The 14,229-nt window shown below is 42.4% G+C and overlaps 1 non-coding gene and 1 pseudogene across 1 annotated transcript; one reads left to right on the top strand and one right to left on the bottom strand.

Moving 5' to 3' along the window:
- Positions 1 to 3,702: 3,702 nt before the first annotated feature.
- On the bottom strand, positions 3,703 to 3,879 carry LOC140286436 (U2 spliceosomal RNA; annotated as a pseudogene).
- Positions 3,880 to 8,849: 4,970 nt separating this feature from the next.
- On the top strand, positions 8,850 to 9,040 carry LOC140286433 (U2 spliceosomal RNA). Its single transcript, XR_011911245.1, has one exon. It is a non-coding gene; the product is annotated as a U2 spliceosomal RNA (small nuclear RNA).
- The last annotated feature ends 5,189 nt before the right edge of the window (positions 9,041 to 14,229 follow it).

The following is a 14,229-nucleotide window of genomic DNA, read 5'->3' as shown; positions in this document are numbered from 1 at the left end:
GGGAGCGGAGTGGTTTGGCTACTAAAAGGTGTGAAAGTCCGACCATACATCCTCAAAAGCAGAACTGGATGTGTTCGGCTACAAGAAGGTTTGAATGTCTGACCATAGTTTGTAAAAAGCGGGTAAGAAAAGGTTCGAATGCCCAAACATACACCATCAAAAGAGGGAGCGGAGGTGTTCCGCCATAAGAAGGTGTGAATGTCCGACCGTAGTTGGTAAAAAGCGGGTAAGAAAAAGTTCGAATGGCCAACCATACATCATCAAAAGCAGGACTGGATGTGTTCGGCTACAAGGTTTGAATGTCCGAGCATAGTTTGTTAAAAGCGGGTAAGAAAAGGTTCGAATGCCCGAACATACACCATCAAAAGAGGGAGCGGAGGTGTTCCGCCATAAGAAGGTGTGAATGTCCGACCGTAGTTGGTAAAAAGCGGGTAAGAAAAGGTTAAAATGGCCGTCTGTACACAATCAATAGCGGGAAGGGATGTGTTCGGCTACAAGAAGGTGTGAAAGTCCGACCATGTTTTGTAAAAAGCGGTTAAGAAAAGGTGTCAATGCCCGACAATGTATGATCAAAAGAGGGAGCGGAGGTTTTCGGCTGCAAGAAGGTCTGAATGTCCAACCATAATTTGTAAAAACCGGGGAAGAAAAGGCTCGGAAGCCCGACTATACACCATCAAAAGCGGGAGCAGAGGTGTTCAGCTGCAAGAAGGTCTCAATGTCCATCAATAATTGCTAAAAAACATGAAAGAAAATTTTCGAATATCAAACCGCACATGATCATATGCGGGAGAGGAGGTGTTCAGCTGCAAGAAGGTGTGAATGTCCACCCATAATTCCTGAAAAATGGGTAAAAAAAGGTGCGAATGCCCAACCATACATCATCAAAAGCAGGTGTGAATGTCAGATCATAATTTGCAAAAACCTGATGAGAAATGGTGAGAATGCCCGACTATACACCATCAAATGCGGGAGCGGAGGTGTTCGGCTGTGAGTAGGTGTGAATGTCCGACCATACTTGCTGAAAAATATGACAAAGCAGTTTATGACATATGACATATGATATATAATAATAATAATATGACACCTCCGTTCCCTCTTTTGATCATACATTGTCCGGCATTCGCACCTTTTCTTACCCGCTTTTTACAAACCATGGTCGGACTTTCACACCTTTTAGTAGCCGAACAACTCCGCTCCCGCTATTGATTGTGTACAGTCCGGTTTTTTAACCTTTTCTTACCCGCTTTTTACCAACTATGGTCGGACATTCGCAGCATCTTACAGCGGAACACCTCCGCTCCCTCTTTTGATGGTGTATGTTCGGGCATTCGAACTTTTTCTTACCCGCTTTTTACAAACTATGGTCGGACATTCAAACCTTCTTGTAGCAGAACACATCCACTTCTTCTTTTGATGATGTATGGTTGGGCATTCGCACCTTTTCTTACCCATTTTTCAGGAATTATGGGTGGATATTCACACCTACTTGCAGTCGAACAGCTCTGCTCCCACTTTTGATTATGTTTGGTTGGATATTCGAACCTTTTCTTAACTGCTTTTTACAAACTTTGGTCGGACGTTCACACCTTCTTGCAGCCGAACACCTCCGCTTCCGCTTTTGATGGTATATATTCGGGCATTCGAACCTTTTCTTACCCACTTTTTACCAACTATGGTCGGACATTCACACCGTCTTTCAAGTGTAACACCTCCGCTCCCTCTTTTGATGGTGTATGTTCGGGCATTTGCACCTTTTCTTACCCGCTTTTTACAAACTATGGTCGTACATTCAAACCTTGTAGCCGAAAACCTCCACTCCCTCTTTTGATCATACTTTGTCGGGCATTCGCACCTTTTCTTACCCGCTTTTTACAAACTATGCTCGGACATTCAAACCTTCTTGTAGCCAAACACATCCACTCCTGCTTTTGTTGATGTATGGTTGGGCATTCGAACCTACTTGTTGCCCGCTTTTCATTAATTATGGGTGGACATTCACACCTTGTCACAGCCAAACACCTCCGCTCCCTGTTTTGATCATGTATGGTTGGACATTCGCACCTTTTCTCACCCGCTTTTTGCAAACTATGGTCGGCCATTCACAGCTTCCGCTCCACCATACTTGTATGGTGGGATATTCACACCCACTTGCATCCGAAGATCTCCGCCCCCACTTTTGTTGATATTTAGTCGGTCATTCACACCTTACCCGTTTTCTTGCCGCCAAACACCTCTGATCTCGCTTTTGATGATGTAAGATTGGGCATTCAGACCTTGCTTTTCCTGCTTTTCACCAACTATAGATGGACATTCACACCTTCTTGCAGCCGAACACTTCCGCTCCACCTTTTAGGTTTCTATCACACCTTTTTTTTCACCGCATTTTATAGATTATGGTTGGAAATTCTCAACCACTCATCCGATGACCTCTCCTCCCGCTTTTGTTAATATATTTGAACTTTAGTCAGACATTCACACCTACTTGTAGCCGAACACCACCTCTCTAGCTTTTGATGAGGTATGGTCCGGGATTCTTACCGTTTCTAACACATTTTTCAGCAATTATGGTAGGATATTCACACCTTCTTGCAGCTGAACACCTCCTCTCCCACTTATGATCATGTGCGGATTGATTTTCGAAAATTTTCTTTCATGTTTTCTAGCAATTAATTATGGACATTTAGACCTTCTTGCAGCTGAACACCTCCGCTCCCGCTTTTGATCATACATTGTCAGGCATTCGCACCTTGTCTTACCCGCTTTTTACAAACTTTAGTCGAACATTCACACCTTTTTGCAGCCGAACACAGTTTTTTGCAGCCGAATTTGGGCATTCGCACCTTTTCATACCCACTTTTTACCAACTATGGTCGGACATTCACACCGTCTTACAGCGGAACACCTCCGCTCCCTCTTTTGATGGTGTATGTTCGGGCATTCGAACCTTTTCTTACCCGCTTTTTACAAACTATGCTCGGACATTCAAACATTCTTGTAGCCAAACACATCCACTCCTGCTTTTGATGATGTATGGTATGGCATTCGAACCTACTTGTTGCCCGCTTTTCATTAATTATGGGTGGACATTCACACCTTGTCGCAGCCAAACACCCTGTTTCGATCATGTATGGTTGGACATTCGCACCTTTTCTCACCCGCTTTTTGCAAACTATGGTCGGCCATTCACAGCTTCCTCTCCACCATACTTGTATGGTGGGATATTCACACCCACTTGCATCCGAAGACCTCCGCCCCCACTTTTGTTGATATTTAGTCGGTCATTCGCACCTTACCCGCTTTTGGCAAACTATGGCCTTCTTGCAGCCAAAAACCTCTGATCTCGCTTTTGATGATGTAAGGTTGGGCATTCAGACCTTGCTTCACCTGCTTTTCACCAAATATAGTCGGACATTCACACCTTCTTGCAGCCGAACACTTCCGCTCCACCTTTTAGTTTTCTATGGGGCATTCCCACCTTTATTTTCACCGCATTTTATAAAAACACCACAGGAACACCGTATTGAGGCTTTGTTCTGACCGCTCATTCGGTGTCGCGTTTCTTTCAAGCATTTCTCCTGGTTAGCCCGCACTCGGCTCGCTCCCAGAGCCGTGTTAAAGTCTACTTCGCATTCACTCTCTTTTCTCAGCAGACTGAAAGAAACTTCCATCCTGCACCGCTGTTAGCTTTTTCACAAGAGCAGAGGAGAGCGCACCGTTCCCAGCGGCACTGCAGTACCGGGTCGATGCTTGGAGTGAACGGAGCAAGCTCCTTTTTCAACTCCTATTGATAAAAATCCATTTAATATGTAGTCCTTGCATAGACATATCACATATTAAACTGATAAGTACAGATGGATTATGTGCAATTAGTAAAGAGAGTAGAGGACGATCTCTCTCGTTGGAAGTCCTTACCTATATCACTTATGGGGAGAGTTACAACCATTAAAATGATGATACTACCAAAAGTTAACTATTTGTTCTCAATGATCCCCATAAAACCATCTGCTACTTGGTTTAAGTCACTAGATTCATGCATCTCCAAATTTCTGTGGAAAAACAAACCACCACGTATTAGTTTAAAAACCCTACAGAAGACCAAGGACAGTGGTGGATTAGATTTACCTCATTTTCAGCACTATTCCTTAGCCAATAGGTTACAATATATATCAAAATGGTTTAAACCTTGTTGTTGTCACAGTTCCCAGAGACGTTGTAATCGTTGAGGATTCTATATTCACCCCCTCATTAGAGGCACGTGTTGCAGATTGATGACACTGAATCTTCTTCTCTGTTCATTGCTGGCATCATTCCCAGCATCGTAAGTGTTCGTGGCATTGTTAGCCTCTTCTTCTGGATCTTGATATCGAGCATCCTTTTGTATTTCTGGTTTGTAAGTCCTCTCTCTTCGTTCACCGGAGTCTTCGTCTCTTTGTCCTTGAGTTTGGTGATTTTTTCTTCTTTTGATGCCTTGACACAGTGTGACAGGTGATACCACATGGGAGATCCTTTAACTTGGACTGCTGTCCCTGTGCTGCGAAATGGCTGTGCTGCTCAAATGGTCTCTCCTTCATCATATACACAGTTATTTATACATCACCTTCCACCATGAAGCGTTGTCCCTTTTTGTTTCTCTCTTTGTTCTTAAAATGCTGTTATAAATGTCTAAACCAATCCATTAAACTAGATCATTTTGGCAGTAAAGCGATCTACAATGTGCTTGGTCGCAAAGCTGCTCATCTGTGGTAAACAGCTCTTCAGAAAGGCATTCTTCAATTGATTTCACTCATTTTATGTAATAATTTTGTGATTTCCTACAAAACTACACTTCTTCTCCCATCTGTCTGAGTATTTAATATTGTCTGGGTCCCGTTAAAACATGTATTTTTCCCATCTAATTCCTTGTTTGCTTTAAAACAAGTATTCCCCATTTTCTATCCCTTCAGTAGCCAACCAGTTTGTATGGAGTACACTGGAGCAACTTGACTGATCAGTAAAACACTGCTTTTGTTGTCACCGCAAGGCTTCCCCCGTCGGTTGTTTCACTGAGACACTACTGAGTAACTACAACTCAACACAGTTTATACACATAACATTCATATACATACTAACAAACAAACAAACAATAATTTATCGCAATTTTCTCATCTCTGTTTGAACGTACACCCAGGTAAATATTCCTGTAGTCTTCTCATACCGACTATGGACCCATTCATTGTTTAACTTCACTGTTTTGCAAATCCTAATTGAATATTACACATTGACATTGAACTTTACTGGATAAGCAGGTCTTCATTGCATTCAGCAGCCTATATGTGAGCATTTATGTGTAAGCTGTTCTTCTTTGCATTTATCAGCAGCAAGCAATTCTTCACTGCACATGCATATGTAAATAGTAAAACAATTCCAATGTGTTAGCGAAACCTTCTATATCACAGTGGTTTCTAAGGTCTATTTTAAGTTCTTTGCCATCAGTGAGATGACATTGTTTACAAAGTGTGTCAAATTATCACTGAAGATCTTTTCAGGAATTTCAAATCTAGAAATGAGTTATTTTACGTGTGATTTTGCTACTGAGAGTGCATCTGCTTGTGCACATGGAAATATTTCAGACCATTTGGTAAAAACCTCTGTTGTCACTGAGCAGAATCGTTTCCCTTAACATTAATTTAGTTCAATGAAATCTACAAAATAATGAAATAATGAAATCCAAACAAATATGTTGAAAAAGATACACTGGCTTAGGGAATTATCTTCGTTTTGGTCTTAGATTGCCCTGTGGAATGTATTTTGCACATATTTGACCTGCTAGACAAAACTTTATTCATTTATTTATTCTAAAAAAATGTTTTTAATAATTAGTAAAACCATATGCTGTAAAAACCTGGTTCATTATTGCTTCCATCCCTCCTGTTGAGACATGACATGGTCCGTGGCTCAATACTGCAGCATATTTAAACAAATTCTTTGGCAGTATGGTTTTCCTTCCGGTCATTCATACGAGTCTATTGTAGATGGCAATTGAATAACATCTAATAATGCTAAAATATTTGTAGTTTATACATTTAGCTGTGGATGTCAACATACCTGTTTTCCCAATGCTGTGTTAACACATGTACAGTTGAGAAGGCATACTGACTGTCAGTGTAAACGTTAACAACCTTTTTGTTATTTAATTTACAAGCTTCAGTTAAAGCTACCAATTCGACTGCTTGAACAGAGTAATTTTTTGGTAGTGGTTGTTTTAAGAAAACTTCAGTTTCTGTTACTACTGCAAATCCTGTAGCATTTGTGCCATCAGGGTTTTTTTCCTTGATCTGTTGAATAAATATAGTTATTTCTGCATTTTCATAACGTATATCAGTTAAGTCTGGCCTGGGTAAAACACTGATGGTTATTTCTGGCTTTCCATCTGTGGGGTAGGTAGCAGTGTGGATGGATTAAGTGTAGCAGATCTCTCGACAACAAGGTGTGGCTGTGAAAGAAGAACTGTTATGTAGGAGAGATGTCTGGTAAAGATATTTTGTTAAGTAACCATATCACAGCCACTGCATGAGGTACCTTAAGTGTTAATGGGTGAAATAACACCATTATTGTTGATGCCTGCACTGCCAATGGCTTCTGGCCATTGATTCAAAAGTACGATCTCGTCCCTTTTTCCCCCTTTCAGTGGACACTGGCCCCTAATTACCGCAATTCAGCAGGGGGTCTTTCATTAGGAGTACTGGACTCCCCCGTGCACGGTTTCAGCTCCGACCCTGGACAGCGGAAAAAACTTTGAGATCTGGTTTGAGGACCCAATTGTTGAGAAAAGTCTCTCAATGAGACTCAGAGTTGCTGGAGTCAGTTAATGCAAAGGTTTAATCTTGCAGCAAGTTCAAGAATGTGTGTGTGTATGGGTGTATGTGTGCGAACGTGTGTGAGTTTGTGTGTGTGAGAGTTTAAAGAACCTGTAATCCACAGGCAGGCCTTAACTAGCATGGCACGGGTCCAGCCTGTCTCATCTTTTTTGGAGGGTCCAGCGCTCGGCCGTAACCCTTCTGTCTGTTTGGACTCTCACATACATTCGGTTAATCATAGAAAAACGAGAACAAAACTTTTTAGCCCCTTAAATTCATAAAACAGACATGGTGCAGTTATTTCCATTCTAGAAAATAAGAGTAATCACCACCATTCCTATAAATTCTGGATATTCTAACAATCTGAATCTTTTTTAAATGTTCGATGAAGCCCTTTGCTGTTCTGTTTAGAGACTCAGCTGATCATAAACCAAGTTTTGCTCTTGAACCAAGCTTCTAAACTCTTCACCTTTTTCATTTCTCAGTTAGTATTCACTTTAAAACTGATTAAAAGAAAAATTAAATGAATGCCTATCAACAAATGTGGGATCTAAACTCTAGTGCTTCCTCTAAAATAATTTCCTTTCTCAATTCAGAAATGTGTGTGTGTAAGTCACAACACCCGTGACACCAAAACGGCTTTCTTTTCTCTCTTTTCTCTACACTCTGCACTGTGAGCACACACAACAAATCAGAAAGGCTTTTTTCTCTCTTTTCTACATTATGGACTGTGGGGACACAAAACCGCTCTCTCTTTTTTTTTTTTGATTGTGTGCCAGGGCGTTGTCTCACGTATTAGATTATGCTTAAGATACGAATGAGTTTATCAGTCACATCAGAATCCATACATACTGATCCTCCCGTAATAAAATGGTCGGATCTTATCAAACACACTTTGTTTCTTGTGACAAGTCAGCGAAACAGCGTATACACGTCAAGACACTGAATCAAGTTTGCCACAAGAACTCATAAGTTTGGCAGTATTGCTCTGCCGTCAGCAATCATACACCCATTTTATTTTCATGAGACATGTGCAGGCACCTGTTCATCTACTGTTCTATCACTATGAATTAGTTTATCTATTATCAATAAGGATACTTCTACAACTACTATCAAAGTATGTCCGGACTTCTTATGTTGTCAGTTGCTATATATCAATAAGTGGGTTGCTACTGAAAAGCATTAAGCATGTCACACAGCCCAAACATATAACATTTCAGGACACACCACACAGTTAACAACCACAGTGAAGCGTGTCAAAGCCCAAACATGTAACATTCAACAGGACACTTACACAACACATTCAAATCAAACAGTCAGACAACATACAAGAACCTATACCCCAGCCGGCATTGCTCCCTGCCTATTTTCCTACAACTCACTATGTGTGCGCACACCTTTATTCACAAACTCTTCAACTTATACTCTTTTACCGAAGCTGCTACAGCTCGATTGGCCAAATACCCTTAGATCCTATTTCGGTGAATTTGACATCTGCCTTGCATGTAACAGATTAGCGGTTTAGCAGTTTTAATTTAGTTTGAGTGAAGGAATTCATTTTATAGCAAAATCCGAAATCGTGAAGAACTCATGGAAGTAAGCTTATTCTCGGATTCCTGAATCTTTAGATTTGTTCTTTCTTTTACTGCAAAGTACAACGTTGAGCAGCACTAATGAGTTGTTTCTATTTTTGGCAGCCTTTACCTTTGCGGATGAAGCCCTTTCTGTCTGTGCAAAAGAAATCTTATTACTGTGCAGAGTGACTTCTCTGAGTAGAGTCGCCTTACTTGTTGCGACTGTGCCAATGTTCGAAGCTGGAGTGCAAAGTTGTTGCTTGAATGGTGCTCGCTGGAGCGTGCGGTAGTGTAAAGTTATACCATTTAAAAGGGCTGAAGAGTGCTCAGTGCAGCGGGTGGGCCGAGGTGCAAAGTGACACTATGGCCATAAAAAGAACACCGCTACAAGTGCGCATTGTGCCAGGAAGGGCCCTCGGACGTGAACCAGTGGACAGTTATCGCTTCTCGGCCTTTTGGCTAAGATCAAGTGTAGTATCTGTTCTTATCAGTTTAATGTCTGATGTGTCCTCTATGCGAGGACTACATATTAAATGGATTTGTATCAATAGGAGTTGAAAAAGGAGCTTGCTCCGTTCACTCCAAGCATCGACCCGGTACTGTAGTGCCCCTGGGAACGGTGCGCTCTCCTCTGCTCTTGTGAAAAAGCAAACAGCGGTGCAGGATGGAAGTTTCAGGGAGCCTAAGATGAAACTTTCTTTTAGTCTGCTGAGAAAAGAGAGTGAATGCGAAGTAGACTTTAACACGGCTCTGGGAGCAAGCCGAGTGCGGGCTAACCAGGAGAATTGCTTGAAAGAAATGCGACACCGAATGAGCGGTCAGAACAAAGCCTCAATACGGTGTTCCTGTGGTGTTTTTATAAAATGCGGTGAAAAAAAAGGTGTGAATGCCACATAGAAAACTAAAAGGTGGAGCGGAAGTGTTCGGCTGCAAGAAGGTGTGAATGTCCGACTATATTTGGTGAAAAGCAGGTGAAGCAAGGTCTGAATGCCCAACCTTACATCATCAAAAGCGAGATCAGAGGTTTTTGGCTGCAAGAAGGCCATAGTTTGCCAAAAGTGGGTAAGGTGCGAATGACCGACTAAATATCAACAAAAGTGGGGGCGGAGGTCTTCGGATGCAAGTGGGTGTGAATATCCCACCATAGAAGTATGGTGGAGAGGAAGCTGTGAATGGCCGACCATAGTTTGCAAAAAGCGGGTGAGAAAAGGTGCGAATGTCCAACCATACATGATCAAAACAGGGAGCGGAGGTGTTTGGCTGCGACAAGGTGTGAATGTCCACCCATAATTAATGAAAAGCGGGCAACAAGTAGGTTCGAATGCCCAACCATACATCATCAAAAGCAGGAGTGGATGTGTTCGGCTACAAGAAGGTTTGAATGTCCGAGCATAGTTTGTAAAAAGCTGGTAAGAAAAGGTTCGAATGCCTGAACATACATCATCAAAAGCAGGACTGGATGTGTTCGGCTACAAGAAGGTTTGAATGTCCGACCATAGTTGGTAAAAAGTGGGTATGAAAAGGTTCGAATGCCCAAGTTCGGCTGAAAAAAACTGTGTTCGGCTGCAAAAAGGTGTGAATGTTTGACTAAAGTTTGTAAGACAAGGTTCGAATGCCTGACAATGTATGATCAAAAGCGGGAGCGGAGGTGTTCAGCTGCAAGAAGGTCTAAATGTCCATCATTAATTGCTAGAAAACATGAAAGAAAATTTTCGAAAATCAATCTGCACATGATCATAAGTGGGAGAGGAGGTGTTCAGCTGCAAGAAGGTGTGAATGTCCTACCATAATTGCTGAAAAATGTGTTAGAAACGGTAAGAATGCCGGACCATACATCATCAAAAGCTAGAGAGGTGGTGTTCGGCTGCAAGTAGGTGTGAATGTCTGACTAAAGTTCAAATATATTAACAAAAGCGGGAGGAGAGGTCTTCGGATGAGTGGTTGAGAATTTCCAACCATAATCTATAAAAAGCGGTGAAAAAAAAGGTGTGATAGAAACCTAAAAGGTGGAGCGGAAGTGTTCGGCTGCAAGAAGGTGTGAATGTCCGTCTATAGTTGGTGAAAAGCAGGAAAAGCAAGGTCTGAATGCCCAATCTTACATCATCAAAAGCGAGATCAGAGGTGTTTGGCGGCAAGAAAACGGGTAAGGTGTGAACGACCGACTAAATATCAACAAAAGTGGGGGCGGAGGTCTTCGGATGCAAGTGGGTGTGAATATCCCACCATACAAGTATGGTGGAGAGGAAGCTGTGAATGTCCGACCATGGTTTGTAAAACGCGGGTAAGACAAGGTGCGAATGTCCGACAATGTATGATCAAAAGAGGGAGCGGAGGTGTTCGGCTGCAAGGTCTGAATTTCCAACCATAATTTGTAAACACCGTTGAAGAAAAGCCTCGAAAGCCCGACTATACACCATCAAAAGCGGGAGCAGAGGTGTTCAGCTGCAAGAAGGTCTGAATGTCCACCAATAATTACTGAAAAATGGGTAAGAAGAGGTGTGAATGCCCAACTATACATCATCAAAAGCAGAAGTGGATGTGTTCGGCCACAAGAAGGTTTGAATGTCCGACCAGAGTTTGTAAAAGGCGGGTAAGAAAAGGTTTGAATGCCCGAACATACACAATCAAAAGAGGGAGCGGAGGTGTTTCGCTGCAAGAAGGTGTGAATGTCCGAGCATAGTTTGTAAAAAGCGGGTAAGAAAAGGTTCGAATGCCCGAACATACACCATCAAAAGAGGGAGCGGAGGTGTTCCGCTGTAAGAAGGTGTGAATGTCCAACCATAGTTGGTAAAAAGCGGGTAAGAAAAGGTTAAAATACCCGACTCTACACAATCAATAGCGGGAGCGGAGTTGTTCGGCTAAAAGAAGGTGTGAAAGTCCGACCATGGTTTGTAAAAAGCGGGTAAGAAAAGGTTCGAATGCAAAAATATACACCATCAAAAGCGGAAGCCGAGGTGTTCGGCTGCAAGTAGGTCTGAATGTCCACCCATAATTAATGAAAAGCGGGCAACAAGTAGGTTCGAATGCCCAACCATACATCAACAAAAGCAGGAGTGGATGTGTTTGGCTACAAGAAGGTTTGAATGTCCGAGCATAGTTTGTAAAAAGCGGGTAAGAAAAGGTGCGAATGCCCGACAATGTATGATCAAAAGAGGGAGTGGAGGTTTTCGGCTACAAGAAGGTTTGAATGTCCAACCATAGTTTGTAAAAAGCGGGTAAGAAAAGGTTCGAATGCCCGAATATATACCATCATAAGCGGAAGCGGAGGTGTTCGGCTGCAAGAAGGTGTGAACGTCCGACCAAAGTTTGTAAAAAGCAGTTAAGAAAAGGTTCGAATATCCAACCAAACATAATCAAAAGTGGGAGCAGAGCTGTTCGACTGCAAGTAGGTGTGAATTTCCACCCATAATTCCTGAAAAATGGGTAAGAAAAGGTGCGAATGCCCAACCATACATCATCAAAAGAAGAAGTGGATGTGTTCTGCTACAAGAAGGTTTGAATGTCCGACCATAGCTTGTAAAAAGTGGGTAAGAAAAAGTTCGAATGCTCGAACATACACCATCAAAATTGGGAGCGGAGGTGTTCCGCTGTAAGACGGTGTGAATGTCTGACCATAATTGGTAAAAAGCGGGTAAGAAAAGGTTAAAATACCCGACTGTACACAATCAATAGCGGGAGCGGAGTTGTTCGGCTACAAGAAGGTGTGAAAGTCCGACCATGGTTTGTAAAACGCGGGTAAGACAAGGTGCGAATGCCCGACAATGTATGATCAAAAGAGGGAGCGGAGGTGTTCGGCTGCAAGGTCTGAATTTCCAACCATAATTTGTAAACACCGTTGAAGAAAAGCCTCGAAAGCCCGACTATACACCATCAAAAGCGGGAGCAGAGGTGTTCAGCTGCAAGAAGGTCTGAATGTCCACCAATAATTACTGAGAAATGGGTAAGAAAAGGTGTGAATGCCCAACTATACATCATCACAAGCAGAAGTGGATGTGTGCGGCCACAAGAAGGTTTGAATGTCCGACCATAGTTTGTAAAAGGCGGGTAAGAAAAGGTTTAAATGCCCGAACATACACAATCAAAAGAGGGAGCGGAGGTGTTTCGCTGCAAGAAGGTGTGAATGTCCGAGCATAGTTTGTAAAAAGTGGGTAAGAAAAGGTTCGAATGCCAGAACATACACCATCAAAAGAGGGAGCGGAGGTTTTCCGCTGTAAGAAGGTGTGAATGTCCGACCATAGTTGGTAAAAAGCGGGTAAGAAAAGGTTCGAATGCCCGAATATATACCATCAAAAGCGGAAACGGAGGTGTTCGGCTGCAAGAAGGTGTGAACGTCCGACCAAAGTTTGTAAAAAGCAGTTAAGAAAAGGTTCGAATATCCAACCAAACATAATCAAAAGTGGGAGCAGAGCTGTTCGACTGCAAGTAGGTGTGAATGTCCACCCATAATTCCTGAAAAATGGGTAAGAAAAGGTGCGAATGCCCAACCATACATCATCAAAAGAAGAAGTGGATGTGTTCTGCTACAAGAAGGTTTGAAGGTCCGACCATAGTTTGTAAAAAGTGGGTAAGAAAAAGTTTGAATGCCCGAACATACACCATCAAAAGAGGGAGCGGAGGTGTTCCGCTGTAAGACGGTGTGAAAGTCCGATCATAATTGGTAAAAAGCGGGTAAGAAAAGGTTAAAATACCCGACTCTACACAATCAATAGCGGGAGCGGAGTTGTTCGGCTACAAGAAGGTGTGAAAGTCCGACCATGGTTTGTAAAACGCGGGTAAGACAAGGTGCGAATGCCCGACAATGTATGATCAAAAGAGGGAGCGGAGGTGTTCGGCTGCAAGGTCTGAATTTCCAACCAATAATTACTGAAAAATGGGTAATAAAAGGTGTGAATGCCCAACTATACATCATAAAAAGCAGAAGTGGATGTGTTCGGCCACAAGAAGGTTTGAATGTCCGACCATAGTTTGTAAAAAGCGGGTAAGAAAAGGTTCGAATGCCCGAACATACACAATCAAAAGAGGGAGCGGAGGGGTTTCGCTGCAAGAAGGTGTGAATGTCCGAGCATAGTTTGTAAAAAGTGGGTAAGAAAAGGTTCGAATGCCAAAATATACACCATCAAAAACGGAAGCCGAGGTGTTCGGCTGCAAGTAGGTGTGAATGTCAGATCATAATTTGCAAAAAGCTGATGAGAAAGGTGTGAATGACCGACAATAATTACTGAAAAATGTGTTAGAAAAGGTAAGAATGCCGGACTATTCATCATCAAAAGCAGAGAAGAGGTGTTCGGATGCAAGAAGCTGTGAATGTCCAGCCATAATTACTCAAAAACGGGTAAGAAAAGGTAGTATTGCCAGACCATAAATGATCAAAACAGGGAGCGGAGGTGTTCCGCTGTAAGGTGTGAATGTCCGACCATAATTGGTAAAAAGCGGGTAAGAAAAGGTTAAAATACCCGACTGTACACAATCAATAGCGGGAGCGGAGTTGTTTGGCTACTAAAAGGTGTGAAAGTCCGACCATACATCCTCAAAAGCAGAACTGGATGTGTTCGGCTACAAGAAGGTTTGAATGTCCGACCATAGTTTGTAAAAAGCGGGTAAGAAAAGGTTCGAATGCCCAAACATACACCATCAAAAGAGGGAGTGGAGGTGTTCCGCCATAAGAAGGTGTGAATGTCCGACCGTAGTTGGTAAAAAGTTGGTAAGAAAAGGTTAAAATACCCGACTGCACACAATCAATAGCGGGAGCGAATGTGTTCGGCTACAAGAAGGTGTGAAAGTCCGACCATGTTTTGTAAAAAGCGGGTAAGAAAAGGTGC

The sequence above is a fragment of the Leuresthes tenuis genome, unplaced genomic scaffold (assembly GCF_036924035.1).
Source record: "Leuresthes tenuis unplaced genomic scaffold, fLeuTen1.0.hap1 SCAF_94, whole genome shotgun sequence".
Classification (NCBI taxonomy): domain Eukaryota; kingdom Metazoa; phylum Chordata; class Actinopteri; order Atheriniformes; family Atherinopsidae; genus Leuresthes; species Leuresthes tenuis.
This window is presented reverse-complemented; position numbering and strand designations above follow the sequence as displayed.